This window comes from Anolis sagrei, chromosome 4, assembly GCF_037176765.1.
Source record: "Anolis sagrei isolate rAnoSag1 chromosome 4, rAnoSag1.mat, whole genome shotgun sequence".
Classification (NCBI taxonomy): Eukaryota; Metazoa; Chordata; class Lepidosauria; order Squamata; family Dactyloidae; genus Anolis; species Anolis sagrei.
The window spans coordinates 72,080,693-72,101,120 of record NC_090024.1 but is presented as its reverse complement, the minus strand read 5'-3'; positions in this window follow the sequence as shown (position 1 = coordinate 72,101,120).

Here is a 20,428-nt window from a genome sequence, read left to right as displayed (position 1 = left end):
CAATTACAGTAGAAGGCAATTATTTACTTACCCATGAAGGAAGGTGCAGAACAAGAAGTTGAGTCAAATGTTATCATATTTATTAATTAAAGGCCGCACAAGGGTTAATAAAAGATTGGAAATTAGTAGTTACAATTTTAAATGCAAACTCTGAAGTCCCCTAAGTGAAAAATCATGTCTGCTCCAGGTATCTAATCTAAAGAATCTGGGTTCATTCTTTACCTTCCTAATATGAAGGAAGAGGTTCATGAATTAACTATTTGACCCCTGCTACCCAGTAGTGTTTATTTATTTATTTATTTATTTATTTATTTATTTGCTGCATTTGTTAACCGCCGCTCTCAGCCCTAGGGCGACTCGCGGCGGTGTACAACATGTAAAAACATATTTTACAGTAAACTACAACGACAAAAAACAACATATCACTAATACACTATCATCTAATTACACTAAAAATAATCCGCTTCGTCTTATCATAGAATCATAACCAATCTCGTAGTCTATATTCCGTTCCAGTTGTCATTTCCAGTTACTGTAGCATTTAGTGTTGTGTAAACTGGTCTATTTTCTTCATCCCCAGGTATCTTTGGTTCTCAACATTAGGATATCTACACTGGCCACTTAATCTGGAGTATATATGGAGCAGAATGTCTCCAACCTGCAGCAGTGGCGAATGGAGTCCAGCTGGTCCAGCTAAGCTGATATCACCTTAATGTCCATGGCCCCTTCTACACTGAGTTAGGAATTGGGCCCGATCTGTTGTATCAGTTGCAAGATCAAGCCAAATTGAAGTTCTCACTGCAACACTCTCAGCCATGCCAACTTAATGTCTCCCTGTCTCCCGTGTTGTGGTGGTCCCTGACCATGACATAGTACCTATCTTTTCCTCAGTGCTTGCTCTGATTTTGGTCACAGTGGTGGTGTGCTGAGGTATAAGGAAAGATTTTTTGTTTGCCATCACTCTGACAACCACTGGAGAAAAGTAGATGGTGTGTCATGGCTGGAGACCACTATGACTGAGGAATGTGGGATGACAGTCAGGACATTTGCAGTCAGTAATGGTTGGGAACCAGCCCAACTATCCTCACTGCCCATAATTCAAGTGAACCTGAATCCTGGGATAGGATTTGGGCATTCCCTTGACTTAGGGTAATCCAAGGCAAGGCTGCATTAAGGTTGACTTCTTCTATATTGGAGTTGATGTGCCATGAAGCCAATCCACATCTATTCTAATCTAAACTGTCAGTGTAGATGTGCCTTGTGTCACTCTTGCCACTGCAGCATAGCCACAAAGCTCCATGACATCAGCAGGGGTGCCCATATGATCATGAGGAAGGAGGGGGTGATCCCCCTTCCTCTTTCTCCCTTACACAGGAGAGGTGGGAAATTGAAATGATGGGGGAACCCTGATAACTTTAAGTAATCCCCAAATGGACTGAAAAATCTCATGTTAGGTATGTAAGTATCAAGTTGCACCTAGCAATCCATGCAAATGAAACAGATGCCTGTGGCCCAGAGAACTCTTGTTGTAACCAGTTTTTGTGTTTTTGGGAAAGAACAGTAATTAATTTTTCATTCCAGTAAGCAAACATAGCATTTGCTTCATAATGAGCATTTTAACACATTAGTGCCGATGTTATTATCATTTCTGAAAAAAATATAGTCAACCCTATTCCTCCCAAAGTAATGATGCTGCAGTAATGAGTAAACACTGCACATTATGCAAAAAATTCCAAATGACAGATACATTGACTCAAAGGAATGTATATAAATATTGAATTAGTATTGATTAATTGATACAATATGTGTACTTTTTTTGGGACTGAGTTTGACTGAGGCCCTCTGAAAAAGTAGCAATGCTGCTTTTCATGTATTATTTGCAAGTTCTGAGAAATCCTTGAAGAAAATACAGTCCAAATTCACCATCACCCTCCAAAAATGGGGAGGGGATGCCCTTCTCACCTGACAGCCTTTTTATTTACCAACAGAATTTTGTTTACATGAGAAACTGGTGAAGGCAGTGGCTGCAATTTTCCCTTCTGCATTGTTGCAGTTACTCATACTATAGCTTTTCTTCCTTTGAAAATCAGCTGAAATGTGTAACTGGTGATCATTTGCAGCTGTAGCCTTGCCAGACCTCAGAACTTGGCCCAGTTTGCATGGATCATCTCCAGGTGGGAGATAAGAATTCAGTTTTGTTGGCCTCAGCTATAGGCAAGAAAGAAAGAGTATGTGTAAATCTCCAGCTCAGGCAGAAGAGCAGCCGCTTGCTACAATTTGCAAGGATTGATACCATTTCCAAAAACTCTCCAGGTGATCTATGTATTTACTTATGTAGCTTTCTTCTTTCTAACTCATGCTTTCCATGCCAGGCTTCATTGTCCACTCTGACCTGCATATATCTTCTGGCTGGAAGAAAGTAGGCTAGATCAGAGCTTCTTAAACCTTTTTCCACTCATGACTTCTTTCTGCCTGAATTTTTTTTACATGGCCTCATGTATACAAGTATATAAAATAGGTATAAAAATAAAACATTTACTGATGATAAGTCAGCATTTGTAAGGCTTGCTAAACAGGCTGATTTTCCTTTTTGTGAAGTAGTACTGAAGCATTTTCTGTAGAGTCCAGTGTAAACATTGCATGTTATTAGTAACACAGTGGGTTAAATGTATGTTCTTAAACATTTTCCCATGCTGAACTTGCTGACCAAAAGGTCACAGGTTTGAAGACAGGGAGCAGCATGAGCTTCCACTGTTAGCCCCAGCTTCTGCCATTTCAAAAAACATGCAAATGTGAGTAGATCAATAGGTACTGCTCCGGCTGGAAGGTAACAGCACTCCATGAAGTCATGCTGGCCACATGACCTTGGAGGTGTCTACAGACAACGGCAGCTCTTCGGCTTAGAAATGGAGATGAACACCAACCCCCAGAGTCGGGCATGACTGGACTTAATGTCAGGGGAAAACCTTTACCTTTACTTTACTAAAAAAATTACATAAATGGGTAGTGTTCAGAATTTTTTTAATGTTGCCAATTTTTTTGTGAACTAACGCGAGCTAACCAGACAGATCCATTTGGGGTCGGGACCCACAGTTTAAGAAGCATTGAGCTAGATTAAGTGTTCCTTATCATGTCTCTGTAAGTAAGTGAGAAGGGACAATCCCTTCATTTCACCTTGTTCTGGCAAGATTTCTGTCTTAATTTCAAAAACAAGAAAATGCACGACTCAGTGACAAACTGCGAGCAACTGAGGCTGATACTTAACATGCTATGCTTAATGAGCTCACCAAGGGCTGTGTCTAGGGACCTTATTGCACCCAAGGGGGAAGTGCCTTAGGGAATCTAAGTTCTATTCAGTCTGCATGCCGTTTGGAAAGAAGATGGGAGGCAAAACACCCCCATCACACATGATGCGCTATTTCCCAATTTTTAAAGACTGAGCACAGTTTTTACCTCATAAGATAGGCAGTGCTTTTCTCCTCCCAATCCACTGGGAGATTGGCCATGTCACATGGAACACACACACACTTTACACATCACTATGACTTGCCAATTAAAATCAAGTGGAGTACAATGGGTAGGTAAGGATTGCCACATCCCATGGGAAAGAAGATTCCAATGTGCCCAGAAATGAGCAAAGTTGGTTCTCAACCAGCTCTGAAACCAACAGAAACCATGTGCTTCCTGGCTGGAACCCATGGATTTCTGATGCAACAGGGTGTTTGTTGTGGGATCTGACACCTGCTATCCCATGGGGAAATGTTTAAGAACATACATTTCAAGACCATCTGATGAGGTCCCTAGATCTCATTTTTTTTCTTATAGGCCTCAAATCCTATGATGATCACAAACTAGCAACAGCCTTATCTCATTGTGATTTCTACTTTCGACAGAGGAAAGGTTGGGTTATGAAATATGTATAAGAAGGTGATTTGGGAAAGAAACATGGTGATTTTGGAATGAAAATTGCCTCAGAAGTTAAATACATTGGGGTCCAGAGGTGATGAGGTTAATGAGGCATGTGTAGGTGCTGCAAGAAAGCTCTTTGGCAGATGTAGACAGTAGCCAGTTTATACAATGTCTACCTCTGGTATGTAGAATGAGAACTAGAAGTACAGTTTGACCGCCATATGATACCTGAAATAGTTGATAGTAGCAAGCACTTTTGATTGTACTTGAGCTAGTACAAACAAACCTAAGAATCACACTGGAGGAGATAGAAAGACCCACAAACACTTCCAGAGGACAATATTTTTGAAGTATAGGTTATAATATTTTTGAAGTATAGGTTAGCAAAACTGCATACTGAATCCACAAACAAGAGATTCATATTCTATATAGCATATCAATATTGCGAAAAATGATCTACTAATGAGGGAAATATTTATAACATACTTCATAGCAGTTCATGTGAGCAGTCCACTGATGTAAGCCATAATACATGAGAAGAAAAAAAAACCCCATATATACCCTTTTCACAAAAATTAAGCACACAAATGCAAGCCTTTTTTTTGAGACTCAATGTTAATTGAATAGTACTGTTGCACGAGTTTTTTTGTTACACAGTTATGGATCTTGCAGTGAGTAGAATATGTTGAGTAGAACTGCTAGTATGTCAGTATGCAGGGAACTATCACATATGAATAGTTTTTCTCTAAAGATAGTTTTAAATGGAAATTGTGTAATGCAATGCTTATAATCATTGTATGGTGCAATGTTTATTATAAGTCCCGTGTATGAACTCTGTCATGATACACTATATTAATAGAATCATGTCATACATTTCTTTGACAAACCTTTATTATTTGGAAACAAATTGAATTATAGTTAGACAAATTAAGAGATTTTTCATGCTGAAGACAACTACGTTTTTTGTTGCTTTAGTTCTTAAAAAGCATTTCATTTTCTTTGATAAAATAACAGATCTTCAGGCTTGCCAGTTCTACAATCTTGTGGCCTTACAAGTAGCTCTAATTAAAATCATTCCATGTTATATATTAAAATTGAGAATTTTTTAGCTTTGTGTTGTACAGGTCCTTCAAAAACAGAGGTTAAGATACTAATGAAGAAATTAGACAAGATATTAATTCACTTATATACTCTTGACCTATTATTTTGGTTTGACCTAGCTTAACAGAAGCACGAAAAGAACTTGAATCTTACAACACATCTACACTAACCACTTGGGTCCTTGTGCAAACCATCAGCCCCATGGTGATTAAATATTGATCTGCATTAACTGGGGCAAAGCCACTAAAGTGGCTTTCCCTCAGGTTAAATTAACTTGGAAAAACACAGATATTTTAGCAAGATTCAGGTTGTTTCCTGAGTTAGGACCTGTGAAGATAGTTGGGCTGCTGCTAACTCAGTAGCAATCCCACACTCTCCCAGTCTTTTGAGGCCTGGGGACATGGGGTAGGCATCCCTTCTCATCCCTTCCTCCTATGTCACAGCTGTCCTCAGCATGGGAGCCTGACAACCTTCTGGCAGGGTCTCCCTTCCCTTTCCTAGCCCTCTTAGAGACCAGTGACACTGATCCATGTGTGTTGCCACGAAGCAGTTAGGACTTCCTGCCACCTCAAAGGTACAGTAGAATAGGGAGTCCCTTTCAGGCCTTCACGTGTGGAATTCCAGATTGGACCTACATTATCGGTCCATGTAGAAGAACCCCTAAATATTTCAAATTTATGTTGTAACCACCTATAATGAGAGAGCTTGTCACACTAACCAAGAAACTCACACTCACTGCAAAGGGACTACTGGCAATCTTCATACCACACCAGTCAGGAACCTGGGTTTTTCAGTTAAACCCCAACATTGCTCTGATTTAAGAAAGGTCAGGGAATACTATGGTCCTGGAGAGCTGGATAAGATCTGATATGGCCTGATCCACTTTCTAGATTGACATTGCTGCTAACACTCTTTACCTGCTGCTAACACTCTTTACCTGCACAGGGAAAGGGGATAGAGCCACTGCCACCACTGCTCCTAGCCAGCTTTAGAGGTCCAGGCATCATCGGGTGCCTCTGATGATGTCTGCATGATCAGAAAGAAGAAGCACATGTATTTCATTGGATGATTTCTCAGTTCAAAACCCTTTCCCTTTTCATACTCCAGTGAGTGATTGAAGGAACTTTAAATGTCTTCCAATAAAGGGGATGTGGGGTATGGGTCTCCAAAGAGGCAGAGGGTGCAGGGTGAGGATAAGGAAACAGCTGAGATGGGTAGGTAGTGGCAATTAGATGGAGCAGGACAGGGCTTCTGGCAGTTGCTTCTATAGTAATGATTTTTGTGGATGTAGTAACATCACTAGGTGGATACAGGGCCATTATTGATCATAAACACAATTGAGCATAAACACAATGTGACACCTTTGACCCAGTCAGATCAGGTGGTATGTGACAAGACACCTGTGACTCCCACCAACAACTGAATTTAATAATATAAAAAATTAATAACATGTAACTCCCCTCCCCGCAGGGAACAGAGAATCTCAAACCTTCATAAATGAGAGGTTGTGAACTGTGCCCATCTCCCATCCATACACATAATAAAGAACAGTCCATTCAGGGTGGTAGTCCTGATAAGAGATATCTGATTTTGAGCAAAGAGTCAAAAAGATGGAATATTCTCTAAGTTTCCAATTTCTTAGCTGCAGGAAGCAGAAGCTTTTTCCATTGCTTGGAGAGCATGAAACAATAATACAAAACATATATTCATAGCATCTGTGCAATTGAAAATAGGGAACAATAATACAGGGAGTACTAACTATCAGTTGATAACACAGTCACAGCTGTGTCATGAAAAAAGCATCACAAAAATTTGATTTTCAATGGACTCTCAGCTCCTTTGGCAGTGACATCAAGTAAAGAAAAGATTTTAAACATGATAGTCTTTGCACAGTGAGAAAACTAATGGTAAGCATGGAGAAAAAATGACATTGTAAAACTCTAGTGAACAATCATGGAAGCTGAAATATGCAAATCTGCTAAAGTTCAGCCAAAATGCAATCTATTTTTTATACTGAAAGGGGGAAGCTGAGTATTCAGTTCCTGCTGCTAAGGTTTAATTTGCATCTCAGTGTATGGTGGAATCACAGATCAGTGAGAGCTCCAGTCAGGGAGAATATTTCTCATATTCCACATGCTTCCTTACACCTCTCTCTTACTGTGAATAAAATGTTATGGCTGGAGAAGACCTCATCATTTATTCTGAGCTGATTATTTGTATGATTAAACCTATCTGAAATGTCTTATGCTCATATATTAATACTGCATTTGAAATAAAAAATGTTGAACATTTTTCCCCAACTGTATTTTGTTACATAGGATACATTTAATCTTATCTCTAACTCCAGGTTGCCTCTGGAACAACCTGGGAAGTGGCAAGAGGCAAGACAAATCTTACCACAGATGGCCATTAATGTGGAGAGTTATTTGAGGCAAAAATTGGCATGATAAGAAACAAAGATGGCAGGGACCTAACAGAAGCTGAAAAGATCAGGAGAAGGTAGTTAGACTATACAGAAGATCTGTATAGGAAGGATAATAATATCGAGGATAGTTTTGACAGTGTGGGGAGTGAATTAGAACCAGACATCCTGAGGAGTGAGGTTGAATGTGCCTTAAGAAGCATTGCTAACCACAAGGCAGTAGGAGTCGACGGGATCCCAGCTGAACTGTTTAAAATCTTGAAAGATGATGCTGTCAAGGTTATTTATGCCATATGCCAGAAAATATGGAAAACACAAGAATGGCCATCAGACTGGAAAAAATCAACTTATATCCCCATACCAAAAAAGGAGAAAGCTAAAGACTGCTCAAACTTTTGTACAGTGGCCCTTATTTCTCATGCCAGTAAGGTAATGCTCAAGATCCTGCAAGGAAGACACCAGCAATACTTGGAGAGAGAGTTGCCAGATGTACAAGCTGGGTTTAGAAAAGGCAGAGGAACGAGAGACCAATTGCCAATATCCGCTGGATAATGGAGAAAGGCAGGGAGTTTCAGAAAAAAAATCTATTTCTGCTTTATTGACTTTTCTAAAGACTTTGACTGTGTGGATCATAATAAATTGTGGCAGGTTCTTGGTGGTATGGGCATACCAAATCACCTTGTCTCTCTCCTGAGGAATCTGTATAAGGCCTAAGTAGCAACAATAAGAACTGACCATGGAACAACAGACTGGTTCAAGATTGGGAAAGGCGTGCGGCAGCATTGTATACTCTCACCAACCTATTCAACTTGTATGCAGAACACATCCTGCGATGTGCGGGGCTTGATGAATGCAAGGCTGGGGTAAAAATTGATGGAAGAAACATTAACAACCTTAGATATGCAGATGATACCACTTTGATGGCCAAAAGCAAGGAGGAGCTGAGGAGCCTTCTAATCAAGGTGAAAGAAGAAAGCGCAAAAGCCGGGTTGCAGCTAAACATAAACAAAACCAAGATTATGGCAACAAGAATGATTGACAACTGGGAAATAGAGGGAGAAAACGTGGAGGCAGTGACAGACTTTGTATTTCTAGGTGCAAAGATTACTGCAGATGCAGAGTGCAGCCAGGAAATCAGGAGACGCTTCTTTCTTAGGAGGAGAGCAATAACCAATCTCGATAAAATAGTGAAAAGTAGAGACATCTCACTGGCAATGAAGATCCATATAGTTAAAGCAATGATATTCCCCATGCTTCCAGCACACTGACATTTGTCGGCTTGTTTTCCCAAGAGATTTGCAGGATCTTTGGCAGCGCTGATGGAATCGTTCCAGGAGTTGCATATGATGTCTGTAGACAGTCCATGTTTTGCAGGCATATAGCAGGGTTGGGAGGGCAATAGCTTTATAAACAATCATCTTGGTATCCCTAGGGATGTCCCGGTTCTCAAACACTCTCTGCTTCATTCGGAAGAATGCTGCACTCGCAGAGCTCAGGCGGTGTTGTATTTCAGTGTCAATATTGACTATTGTTGACTTGTGGAGAGGTGGCTGCCAAGGTAGCGGGAATAGTCAACATTTTTTTAATGTTACATCATTAAACTGCATTTCTGGCATTGCAGACAGATTGGCTGGTGCTCCATTTCAGTATTAAGAACCCACTTCAGAGGACTTCTGCTATTGGAGAAGTTTGTTTATGGTATATAGGAGCTGCAATTGCCTTCTCCTTCTTGCACTTCTACAGGTTGTTATCACTATGCTATGATCAGGCAACTCTAGTACAGCTCTGTTTACAGCAACTTCACAGAGCTGTCACAGACTTCTCAATTCAGAAGGACACCTTCTGAACCAGAGCATGAAAAAGAAAGGCTTCCCTCCAAATGAGTGAGATAAAGGATTTGTAGGTCCTATCTAGGACACCTCCAAATGAAAAAGTGTAGTGTGCTAGCACTCTGCCATGAGGCAGATGAATTTTGTTATCCTTGTTAGTGTTATGGCCAAACATTAACAGTGGTTTAAAAAAAACAGATTTACATGAGTGACCTTGTTAGATGTTCTATTTCAAGTAACTTGGCAATTGAAGCCTGAGGAAATATAGGGTGTCTGAAAGAATTTCAGCAGGTATTTCTTGTTACCTGGTCATGTGATAAACAACATCTGCTGAAATTTCTTCTTTTACACGACCTTTAAAGATGCAGGACCCCTCTTCAGTTTTCAGTCTGTTAACCTTATTCACCACACTGTCTAAGGTTCCTGGGAGCTAATGTCCAAAATGTGAGGAAGGCCAATAGACTGGGGTAATTTTTTCCTTGTTACTAACCTACTTGTTTATTGGGAGGAGAGACTATTCATACTTGCATATTTTTTGTTCACTTCTGCATAATATAATCCCTGGGAGTCCATCCTCTGTTGGCCTCACCTTGACGGGTGCAGGCAGTTCGGGCTCCTATCCATGGGGAACTGGATTGCCAACCATAGGTAGAATTACTTCTTCAGGGACCCATTACTTAAAAGGGAATCTTATAGGCAAATGAGCTGAAATATTTTTTCTTCCATATTCCACCTGTATCATGTAACACCAATAAACTTATTTTGTATCAGTGTTTTCTATTCGACAAAACCTTGGGAAGACCATGGCCTGATTCTAAGGCACACTTTTCCACATTTTAGAGGCTCCAACAATGGAGCGTGCCTTATAATCAATGATGTCATAGATTTGCTAATGTCTTAGCTCTGAGTGAGAAGCGCCAAACATCTCTAGGGATTTTTTTGGGGGGGTGGGGGGTGGTTGTCTTACTTCCAAGAGAGGAGGAGGAGGAAGAAGGGCCCCAGCCTCAGCCGCTCTGCCAGCCCACACCATTTCGTCCTCAACCCCAGCCAGATGGCTATTTACTAGTCTGGCTGAGCATGCAAACAAGATGACTTCCAAGTTGAAATAAAAACAAGGTATTGTGCATGCAGAGGAAATGCTAAAAAAATTAAAGTTATTTTTTCCGAAATTGAAGCTTCAAAAATGGGGTATGCCCTACATTCAGTGAAATATGGCACATCCAGTTTGGCAGAGAACATAATTTAACCTACTATATTTGAAACTACTGTCAACTAACAGTAATCTGGTGAGCATGCTTCACACTGAGTATCTCCCTAGGTTTCAGCTAGTGACAAATTCATATGCTCTTCAAAAGTCAACAGATTAGATTTACACCAACGATTTTGACAAGTTCATCTTTAAGCTTCTTTAAACTATATATATTTCAAAGGTCTCCCATGATTTTCCTTGTCTATATCAATTTTCTATTTTCTTTATATTCTCCCCATGGAATCTGTAATCAACAGGTACTAACATTTCAAGTAGATTTCAGATGACATTCACAGCTTCGCACTAGGATCATGTATTCCTTGCAGTTCTTTAACAGCAGAATGTCTGTGAAATTATCACATTCATTCCATCATCTACTCTTACTAACAATATTTGTGCTCTTAAGACATATCAGTAGGAAACATATAGGGTAGATCCAACTCCAAAAAATGTTGGATTGTAAATAAAAACATGAAAACCAGCATGGTGTAGATTGGTTTGATCATTGGGCTATTGACTCTGGGTTTGAATACCTGCACAGCCATGGAGCTCCACTGGGCCTTCCAGACAAGCCTTATATCCCAGGTTCTGATCCCAGGTCTTCTGTTTATCCCAGATTATCTGGCAGTGCAGACTCATATAATTCAGTTTAAAGCAGAAAACCTGGGATTTATTTTATTTATTTATCGTGTCAGGAGCAGCCAGACAGACCTGGGATCATATCCTGGGATATAGGGCCTTTCCACCCTGGGCAAATCATACTCTCTCAGCTTCAGAGAAGGCACATAAATATAATCAAGAACAACACAACAAAGTCAACTCATAGCCAAATCCTATATAGTCAAAGAATCTCCTCTGGTCAAGAGTAACTAGAGCCAAGAGGAACTAGATTTAGACCATCTGCTCAGCCTGAAATGTCTCAATTAACTTCTCTTCTCTCCTCTCCTGGGATGTAATCCATAGCAAGGTCATATAGATATAGTTATTTGAGGGACCTGAGCTGCTTCACTGCGGTTATTGTGTGTACTGCTGGTGCAACAAATTATTTTTTTTATTTTTTTTACTTATATTCTCTGTTTCCAATATGTGATCCAAGGTGGCTTATGGTAAAGAATTTTTTAAAAATCGCAACTAAAATGAATTATAATGCATGTGAAAAAGTTAAACAGTTAAAAAGTTTTTTTTTTAAAAAAAAATAACATTTTAAATATTCTGAAAACATTTAGAGCACAGCAGTGAAGTGCAATCCCCTTCTACTAAATGGCCCTTTTTCAATTGGCAGTTAACCAGTTAACCAGTTAGTTAACATTTAACCAAAAAGATCTTTGCCTGCAGGTGGAATTTGGGAAGTCTTACCTATATGAATTGAATTATATATATAAATTCGAACAAGTGGAAAATATATCTGGAAGATACTCTACAATTTTCCATACTCTACAATTTTGAAAAAACACGTTATTTTCTTCTTTGAGCTTCAAAGTAGGAACTGAAAGTTCTGTTCTGGAAACTTGGTTTAACTACCTGTTTCCATAGCCCAACATATTTGTCACTATTCCCGTAACATTGCTTGCCCTATATATGTGCAACCAGCATGCAATTTAGAGATGTCACATAAAAATATGAGATGTAGTGAGGAGGAGTGGGGGAATGATGTTGGGAAATATATATACATATCATAACTTATTATTATATTTTTGAAGGCTCTAGAAGAAATACATACACTGAATCTATATTTTTGGGACTAATCAAAGATTGCCAAGCCCCAGAAACCTCAGAAATAATAAAAACCCAAAATTGCACAATCTTTGACAGCCGATTAAATACATGATTGGGTGTGACATGAGATATGGCATGATTTCCTACATTTATTATTTGTTTGTTTGTTTGCAGGTTGAGTATTCTTTCTCTAGAAATCTGAAATGCCCCAAAATCCAAATATATTCACATGTGTGGCTGAAACAGTGGCACCTTTGTTTTTTTACATAAATGTACATAAGTTTTGTTTCATATAGGAAGTTCCAAAATGCTCCTAACCACTTTGCTCAGGTTTTGTGTGCATGCAGTTTCTTTGCTGATCCTATTCTATCATTTCCATTACTTGAATGAGGCACTGGTTTTTTATCCTGTTCCCACTTTGCCACCCCCTCTAAATGAGTGCCATCCAGGTTGTCTGGGAATGATGTCTAAACCATCTAGGGCAGTGGATCTCAACCTGTGAGTTCCCAAATGTTTTGGCCTTCAACTCCCAGAAATCCTAACAGCTGGTAAACTGCCTGGGATTTCTGGGAGTTGTAGGCCAAAACAGCTGGGGACCCACAAGTTGAGAGCCACTGATCTAGAGCTCTTTCACATCACACAATTATGGTGATCTGGTTTCACTTCAGCAGCCATTGTGACATCCTATGAGATCCTGAGATTTATAGTGTGGTAAGGCACTAGAGCTGAAAATCCTAAATGCCTCTTCTCAAGCAAATCCCAGGATTCCATAACAGTGATTCTCATCCTGGCTGGGATTTCTGAGAATTGTAGGCCAAAACACCTAGGGACCCACAGGTTGAGAATCACTATTATAGAATGTTGTGGTTTTTATTGATTGTGACGTATAACTTGATTGTTTTAATTGTTTTATAATTGCTGTTGATACATATTTATCTTATTGTCTGTTGTTGGCATCGAATTGTGCCTTTTGTAAGCTGCCCTGAGTTCCCTCTCGGGGGTTGAGAAGGGCGGGGTAGAAATGTGCGAAATAAATAAATAAATAAATTGTGGTGGTGGTTAAAACAGACTGAAAGCACTATAGTTGTATAATGTGAAAGAGGCTCTGGCTGAAAAAAGCTGTTCTCTCATTAAGAGAGTACCTTAGAATGATGCCCTTTGAAATGTTGGTGACCTATATTATACTAGGATGGATCACCACATTTATTTTACAGTTAACCTGCAAGGTATAATTCATTCATTCCCTCAAAGGCTACAAAAAACTCAACATTCGTATAGGCTAGGCTATTTATTTATTTTTACTCTAGTGGTACTGAGAAAGAATAGACTGGCGTGTCCTCAATCCCTAGTGTTCAAAACAGAAGATACATACATATATGGAATTGATCTTTCCATGGTTCTGGCCAGAAAACCCAAGATTTAAATGCCACTGTTTCTTGCTTCTACTGCAAAGTCTTAATTTATCAGGCTGTAGTGTACCAAGACAACAGTGCCAGCAGAAACACTGCTATTGGCACTTCTCTGCCATTCCAAGCTTGTTAATTGACGCTTCCACAGAGGCAGCACAGCAAGTGAAACAAAACACATGATCATTTTTTCCACGGGCTAAACATAACCAAACACAAAGATCATTTGGTTTTATTTCCCCCCTCTGCAGTAGTCTAATTAGCAATAGATGTTGAACATCTTCCTGTGTTGGTTCACAATATTTAAAAGGTAAGTCAAACATTGGGATTAGCTCAGTAAATGGAATGTCTATTACCTTGCTTGTCGAGCGTTTGGATGCAGGGGAAGATGCTAAGTAAATGCTTCGAAACTGATGAGGGAAAGAGAAAATTGCAGCCATGCCTTTTAACAGTGACCTTTGTGGAAATGCACACAGCAGCTGCTGTGCACTATTTGCATATTTTAATTTCAGTTTGCATGATTTATTAGCATATATTCACATGGTCTCTAGTAGAATTGCCTGGGAGTGATTGGTACAGAATGTAAGCAGCCCCGAAAATACCTGTTGTGTAGTTTTATCTATATTTTCTCAGTAGATTCTCCTGACACAGAGTTGTGACCATAAACATTAACCTCAGTCAAAAACCAAACATACACACAGACCTGGAAAATAGTTAATGGGTTTTAACTATTTCATCTGCTATTGCTTTCTTAAAACACTTTAGAAGATATTTGTTTTGCAGAACTGATGATGTACAGTTTCATAACAGAACTACAGTTCCCAATATAATCAGGTGGAGAGCCATTACAACTGAAACCAATTTAAAATTTCACTTTGTAGATGTTCAAGAAACACTGCAAAGGATTGGTTCCTGTAATTGAATTTGGTTATGTGAGCTACAGCAAATTGGCTGAGTGAGCATTTAGAATAGTTTTAAATAGCTCTATTTGTATTCTGTTGTTGATAATATTTTACTAGTTGTTGACCTATTTTTATTGCTATGTGTACCTAATTCAGGATAAAAGTCTGGTGATATATTTAATAAATGCTGTACACATGGGATTCATAAGGAAGGAAGGATATGTTAAATACTCAGTCAGAGAGCTCACATCCCACCCCAAATGATATAACCCCACATTTCCACTCGATGCAACCAAGGCAATTATGGTAGAATCACAGTTGTGTGCTATGAAAGAATTCATGTATACAAACATTGCTGTCACTTAGCATGCACATTTTGATCCACTCCCAAAGAGAGAACATGCCCTAAAGCTCCATACGTCTTTAACAAGTGGAAGTCGCTTATTGCTTATGAGAGACAAGCTTGCATTAGGGAATCTGTCTAGTCAAGATTCCAGCAAATATGAGAGTGTGATAACCCCAAAAGATCTGATGTTTTTCATTATTCACTCTTCAGTTATCAGTTCTACCACTTTGAAAATACTAAGTGATACAGAAGTGCAAACTCACTAGGAATAAGGAACTTAGTTTCATTCTATAGCATCCAGTTTTTCAAGCTCAATTTATTTCTATTCTGACTAGGATGAAATGTGCAGATTTCTTCAAAAAGCCAACTTTCACACAAGTGGAATAGATAAGACTTTTGGGGTGAGGTGGAGTAAACAGAGAGTCAGTAACCCTAATTCAGCAATACCACCACTAAATGGACAGGAATTTAGATGTGGCTTCTATGAGCTCACAAGATATGAGCAGGGCAGTTGACGGCCTAGGCTCTTGGAGGGCACTCAGTCATAGTCTCACCATAAGTCAAAGTGGATTTCATGGAAAATAACAACACATTCAAAGTTCTTGGGCTATACAGATGAGTGTGTCTGTCCACTTGGCTTCTTTTTGTCCACTTGGTTTATTTTTAAACTTGTCCCATCTAAAATTTGTAGAATTCTTGGAATTTTGAAAAATTGCTATCAAAAATGGACTAATACTTCCACTTGGAAATTGGCTTATTTTGGTCAGGTAGATTTGTCAGTTAGCTGAGTATCATTTGCAATGTCATCCAGCCAGAATTTATACAAGACCCTGCCCTGTATAACCCCATGTATTAACCCCTGGTGACACAGTGGGTTAAACTGCTGAGTTGCTGAACTTGCTTACCAAAAGGTTGCAGATTCAAATCCGAGGACCGGCATGAGCTCCTTCTGTTAGCCCCAGCTTCTGCCAACCTAGCAGTTTGAAAACATGCAAATGTGAGTAGATCAATAGGTACCACTCCGGCAGGAAGGTAATGGCACTCCATGCAGTCATGCCAGCCACATGACCTTGGAAGCGTCTATGGACAACACCGGCTCTTCAGCTTAGAAATGGAGATGAGTACCAACCCCCAGAGTCAGACACGACTGGACTTAATGTCAGGGGAAAACCTTTACCTTTTACCTGTCCTGTTTAACAGTAATAATTATGTTCTCTTGTTCAGTTATGTGATATGATTACAAAAGAGAGCATACTCACAGAAAAGAAAGTTTGCTTCTATTGTTAGAATATTATATAGCACATTTATAGTAGGGACTGAATAAGTTCTATATGGAGGGTTTTTTTTGGGGGGGGTGCATTGCTTCGTTCCTTTGAGTTTGAATGAAAGCTGCAAGTCTTTTCTGCTGCATTTCTAGTGAATCAAAAATATCAAAGCAAAGCCTCACTGCTGCTGGTCTAATAGAAAGATGCTTTTTATAAGCAGTAATGTCCAAGAGAAATGATTGCAAAGGTGATGCAATGATATCACAGTTGTTGTTTCTTACTTTAGGGATCTTTGTCGCAATATCCTCTACCTGCCCCCTAATGTCAGAAAGAAGTTTCCTTTTTGTCACACTAATTATTTTTGACACATTGTTGGCAATGGCAAATCTATCCACGAGAATTCATCTGCTTGGTTTTGTGCAAGACTTTCCCCCAGGAAGATAGGTAAGCATAGTTCATTGTATCAGGACAGACTGTCCTGCAAAGACTCCTTATACAGCCTCTCTGTTTTGGCACTGCTGTACTCAAAGCGCTGACACAATTTTTGTAGCCTCAGTGAAGAATACACTAGGTCAGTCATTACCTAGCGAAGTAGAATGAATATGTCAGGCAGGAAAGCATGGTACTTCCAGCCCCTGCACATGAGGATGATTAGGTGAGAGAAGAGCCTCCACTATCTGCATACATCATCCATATATTTTGGAAATATAGAAATAAATTCTCTACAGAGAGGAGGGCCTTCAGACCTTGAGTGCAAATGATTGTAAACTTAGGATCAAAGGGAGAAGATGAAAGTTTGTTTTTCTCCATGTATGTTTATTTCAGGTAGATAGAGAAAATGTGAACAGGCTTCATGTTAGATCTATATAGAGTCAGTCTGTCAATGCAAGGTACATTGACACTGGGTAAGTCACGGTAGTGTAAATCTGGTCCAGAGCATCCCTGAATCCAGCACATATGCCCATTTAGGCTGGGACTGCATCAGCCCCACTGGGCTAATACCTTGTCCTCTGCATCCCTGCTCCTAGATGGCCACAGAACTCCATTAATCTGTGATGTGATAACACAATCAGTGAGAAGGAAGGGATTGATCTCCCTTCCTTCTTGCTGGCCATGTGGGCATCTCATTCTGAAATCAGAAGACACAAGCATGATGGCCAGGCACTCACATGAAGTTTCATGATCAACAAGAAGTAGTAGTGACATGGGGATGAGCCACCTGCTTTCTCCACCCTGATCAGCACAGGGAAATCATGATGGCAGAGGTGTCTGTATGGACAGGGAATTGGTCTAAAACAGACCCAGTCCAGCTTTTCAAACTGCTATGAAGCCCCAGGATATTCTGGAGTTTCCAGAAATCCCGGAGCATCCTCTGACTTCATCTAAAGTGGGGCAAAGTCAGCTGAAGACAAAGAAACCTGGGGTCCTCACTGTACATCATAGGGATAACAGCAGTGAAGTCTGGATTTTCTGGCTAGTGTAGACTACTCCCCAGATAGTTTTTCCATGCATATGTTATGCCTTAGATTGTAAATCTGAAAAAATACTTTTCTCTTTTTCACATTACTACTTCAAAGATTTAGAAAGGTAAAGATAAAGGTTTCCCCTTGACATTAAGTCTAGTTGTGTTCAAATCTGGGGGCGGGGGGTGATGCTCATCTCCATTTCTAAGCCAAAGAGCCTGTGTTGTCCATAGATGCCTTCAAGGTGATGTGGCCAGCATGACTGCATGGAGCGCCATTACTATCCTACTGAAGCAGTACCTATTTATCTACTCACATTTGCATGTTTTTGAACTGCTAGGTTCTGGCCCAACCTACCTGTCCGAACGTATCTCCCCTTATGAGCCACTGAGGACTTTAAGATCATCTGACAAGGCTCTGCTCTCGGTCCCGCCTTTGTCACAAGCACGTTTGGTAGGGTTGAGAGACAGGGCCTTAGTGGTGGCCCCAGAGCCCCCGCTGGCACAGTGGGTTAAACCCCTGTGCCGGCAGGACTGAAGACCCACAGGTCGCAGGTTCAAATCCGGGGAGAGATGGATGAGCTCCCTCTATCAGCTCCAGCTCCTCATGCGAGGACATGAGAGAAGCCTCCCACAAGGATGATAAAACATCAGATCATCTGGGCGTCCCCTGGGCAACATCCTTGCAGACAGCCAATTCTCTCACAACAGGAGTGACTTGCAGTTTCTCAGGTCACTCCTGACACGACAAAAAAAAAAAGTGGTGCCTCTTCGGCTATGGAACGCCTTCCCTAGGGAGATCAGATCTGCTCCCTCCCTCTGCGGAATGTGGAATGCGGAAGTCATTTCGGAACCATTGGCAACCATCTTTGAGAGTTCTTGGAGAACGGGAGAAGTTCCAGCAGATTGGAGGAGGGCCAATGTGGTCCCAATCTTCAAGAAGGGAAAAAAGGATGACCCAAACAACTACCGTCCGGTCAGCCTCACGTCGATACCGGGCAAGATTCTGGAAAAGATTGTTAAGGAAGCGGTCTGCAAACACTTAGAAACAAATGCAGTCATCGATAATAGTCAACATGGATTTATCAAAAACAAGTCATGCCAGACTAATCTGATCTCTTTCTTCGATAGAGCTACAAGCTGGGTAGATGCGGGGAATGCCGTGGATGTAGCGTACCTGGATTTCAGTAAGGCTTCGACAAGGTCCCCCATGACCTTCTGGCAAGGAAACTAGTCCAATGTGGGCTAGGCAAAACTACGGTGAGGTGGATCTGTAATTGGTTAAGTGGACGAACACAGAGAGTGCTCACTAATGCTTCCTTTTCATCTTGGAAAGAAGTGACAAGCGGAGTGCCGCAGGGTTCCGTCCTGGGCCCGGTCCTGTTCAACATCTTTATTAATGACTTAGATGAAGGGCTAGAAGGCATGATCATCAAGTTTGCAGACGACACCAAATTGGGAGGGATAGCCAATAGTCCAGAGGACAGGAGCAGAATTCAAAACGATCTTGACAGATTAGAGAGATGGGCCAAAACTAACAAAATGAAGTTCAACAGTGACAAATGTAAGATACTCCACTTTGGCAGAAAAAATGAAATGCAAAGATACAGAATGGGTGACGCCTGGCTCGAGAGCAGTACGTGTGAAAAAGATCTTGGAGTCCTCGTGGACAACAAGTTAAACATGAGCCAACAATGTGATGTGGCGGCAAAAAAAGCCAATGGGATTTTGGCCTGCATCAATAGGAGCATAGTGTCTAGATCTAAGGAAGTAATGCTACCCCTCTATTCTGCTTTGGTTAGACCACATCTGGAATATTGTGTCCAATTCTGGGCACCACAATTCAAGAGAGATATTGACAAGCTGGAATGTGTCCAGAGGAGGGCGACTAAAATGATCAAGGGTCTGGAGAACAAGCCCTATGAGGAGCGGCTTAGGGAACTGGGCATGTTTAGCCTGAAGAAGAGAAGGCTGAGAGGAGATATGATAGCCATGTATAAATATGTGAGAGGAAGCCACAGGGAGGAGGGAGCAAGCTTGTTTTCTGCTTCCTTGGAGACTAGGACGTGGAACAATGGCTTCAAACTACAAGAGAGGAGATTTCATCTGAACATTAGGAAGAACTTCCTGACTGTGAGAGCCGTTCAGCTGTGGAACTCTCTGCCCCGGAGTGTGGTGGAGGCTCCTTCTTTGGAAGCTTTTAAGCAGAGGCTGGATGGCCATTTGTCAGGGGTGATTTGAATGCAATATTCCTGCTTCTTGGCAGGGGGTTGGACTGGATGGCCCACGAGGTCTCTTCCAACTCTTTGATTCTATGATTCTATGATTCTTGACGTTTTGGAGGCAAGTTAAAATGTGGCTATTCGAGCAAGCATTTACAAGTAGCTAATATAGGAAATCAAATGACCTGATAATGGAATTGGACAATACTTGAGAATAATGAGACTTGAGAATAATGAGATGATGTTGTTTTTATTGCTTTTGTGATGTCTCATACTGTTTAATGTTTTTTTATCTATATTATGTTTTATGTATACAGATTTGTTGGAAACCGCCTTGAGTCGCCAATTGGCTGAGAAAGGCGGTATACAAATACAGCAAATAAATAAATAAATAAATAAATAGGCTGGCAGAAGCTGGGCCTAACAGTGGGAGCTCACCCTGCTCCCCTGATTCGAAATGCCAACCTTTTGGTCAGCAAGTTCAGCAGCTCAGAAGTTTAACCCGCTGTGCTACTAAAACACAAGTCTTAGCTTATGTTTAGTCTCTGTTTTGTGTATTTTAATATGTGTTTTGTGGAAATATGTTTTAATATGTGTAT